Source organism: Diaphorina citri, unplaced genomic scaffold (assembly GCF_000475195.1).
Source record: "Diaphorina citri unplaced genomic scaffold, Diaci psyllid genome assembly version 1.1 scaffold8669, whole genome shotgun sequence".
Taxonomy (NCBI): domain Eukaryota; kingdom Metazoa; phylum Arthropoda; class Insecta; order Hemiptera; family Psyllidae; genus Diaphorina; species Diaphorina citri.
In genome coordinates, this window is record NW_007386044.1 from 1 (window position 1) to 2,690 (window position 2,690).

The window sequence follows — 2,690 nt, forward strand, 5'->3', positions numbered from 1 at the left end:
TGTCGTCAATACCAAGTTTCATATCTCCGGTCTTAGTTGGCATCTACACAAATAATAATGTAAGTCAGCAACTGTTCATACAACGGTAACTTCCCATTTAGGTGCTGGGTCAACACGAGAACACCAGAAAGTAACCCGTTGAAATACGAGTCCATTTGTAATTCGAAATACGAGTGAAGGTTTTTTTTTGTCGACGGGAATCAAACCCGGAACCTCCTGTATGGTAAGCAATCGCTTTATTACTGGGATAACCGTGCCGCCTAAAACTTCTAAGCTCATCATCTACCAACATTTCAAGCCCCTTATTTGTTGATCTTTTTCTTGGTTACAGCAAACCCCCGAGCAATGGACCAAAGTGTTCCTCATAACAGCCGCCTTACTGTTTATACCTGGAGTTAATATTATCCTATAGGCAATGCTATTTAAATGAGAGTATTCCCACTACACACGACACGATTTTTCCCCCGAATGACACACAAAATGTCCTTTTTAGGCAATGCAATTTGATTGAATGTTCCCATTTAGGCACGACACGATTTTTTTTCCGAATGACAAGTGAGAACGGACCTTAAGGCGCTTTTATTCCAATAGACAGTTAGTCGTTCGCGCCGACTCCTTAGGTGGATTAAATCATTAACAAAGGTTTGTACTTGTATCATTTCAGGAGTTCTACAAGGCATCTCAGGAATGCTGTCGTCAATACCAAGTTTCATATCTCCGGTCTTAGTTGGCATCTACACAAATAATAATGTAAGTCAGCAACTGTTCATACAACGGTAACTTCCCATTTAGGTGCTGGGTCAACACGAGAACACCAGAAAGTAACCCGTTGAAATACGAGTCCATTTGTAATTCGAAATACGAGTGAAGGTTTTTTTTTGTCGACGGGAATCAAACCCGGAACCTCCTGTATGGTAAGCAATCGCTTTACCACTGGGATAACCGTGCCGCCTAAAATTTCTAAGCTGATCACCTCATCATCTACCAACATTTCAAGCCCCTTATTTGTTGATGTTTTTCTTGGTTACAGCAAACCCCCGAGCAATGGACCAAAGTGTTCCTCATAACAGCCGCCTTACTGTTTATACCTGGAGTTTTGAACCTATTTTGTGGCGATTCTGAACTTCAACCCTGGAATGATCCAAGTGAATACAATCTAGTCAAATCCAACAACAAAAACAAGAAACCCAAAACCAAATCCAAACTAAAACCGAATTCAATAAACGATGATTCCAGCTAGAATTTTCCTTTTGTGTGTTTTCTTTTTTTTCTTTAGAAAATCGCTTTGTTCGAGAGGTTTGACAAAGGGAACTGTAACAGCGAAGGTCTTATCGTCCCGAAATCGAAGAGAGAAGGAAGACTGGAGAAAGGCAGCCGTTCCGAGAGCTCATCTGATCACTTTAGGATAAAATTCGCCCCGGGCGGGAATCGAACCCGCGACCTAGCGGTTACAAGGCGGGCGCGCAACCCTCCAAGCTCACTAGGCTAGCCCAGGCTCCAAGTTTATTGACCTTGTGAAGGAATAAAATAATAATGAATAGAAAAAAAAAAACACCTTAGGTAATTAAAAATGAATAGAAGGGAGTATCTAGTTGTATTTGTTAGTAATAAATAGATAGCACTTAAAATTTGATTCGGTTTCACAAAATGAGTATATGAGTAAGAATCATACGAGAAAAAATCGGAAGCAATGTACACCACATAAATGGGAAATACTTGCTGTGTTCCCTGCTAGAGCTCTGACACACTTTAAAACAAATAAAATATAAAAATTCGGTACATTATAAATGTTCACTAATTTTCAACAACCTAGAGTAAATTTACAATAAATCAACAGTGGGCGTTCAAGACAAATGGATTTGTGCGTAACGTAAAGGTAAACACACACTATTATCACGTCACGTGAGCTCACGTGATAGTAATGTGGCTGTCCTGAACGAAATTACATACAATATTATGGGAAAACTTTGAACTATATCTTTCTGACTCCCATGAGCTCACGCGACACGATAGTAGTGTTTTTCTATATTTAATATTCTAATAATAATAAATAGACTCTTGAGTGGAAGGTAACCACTAGGCGAGGTTAACACCGGAGGCGTTCTCCATCACCTAACTTAGAGCTCTATTATTATGTGATTAAATACTCAAATAAATAACTATAACATTCCATGCCTCGGCTGGGTTCGAACCCGCGCCCTCCTGTTTACCAGGGGAGCGACTTGACCACTACGTCACCGAGGCAGGTTATTCTACAATGGATGGTTTGACAGAAAATAATAAAATTAAAATTTCATACAATTTATTCGATTCCCTGCAATGGTAATACATACTATTCGTATTACGTATGTGCTGAAAGTAGGATAGGTAAGTGAAGATGGATAATCAGTCATCTATTGCTAAAGCTAGTACGATGGAAAGACGTTGCATGGGTGCTTTTACAAGAAGAAAAATTCGGGTGATTTAAAACGTGATATAACTAGTATAATTATGGATGGGTTCTGTTCTTCACGTCAACAAAACGTAATGTTTTGACATGCGATATCCGGACGGCATTACGTAATTTTTGACAACACAAGAAACCATACTGTACTATTTTGCACAAAGCTTATGGTACCTGAGATCAATGTGATTTCTCCATTTCTATAGACCTAATAATACCAAATGGTATTTCACTATTTGGTATCTTA

At 39.0% G+C, this 2,690-nt stretch overlaps 1 long non-coding RNA gene across 1 annotated transcript; it reads left to right on the forward strand.

Moving 5' to 3' along the window:
- LOC113472801 lies at nt 1–395 on the forward strand. The gene is made up of 2 exons (XR_003394968.1): nt 1–59; nt 332–395. It is a non-coding gene; the product is annotated as an uncharacterized LOC113472801 (long non-coding RNA).
- Nucleotides 396–2,690: the final 2,295 nt, after the last annotated feature.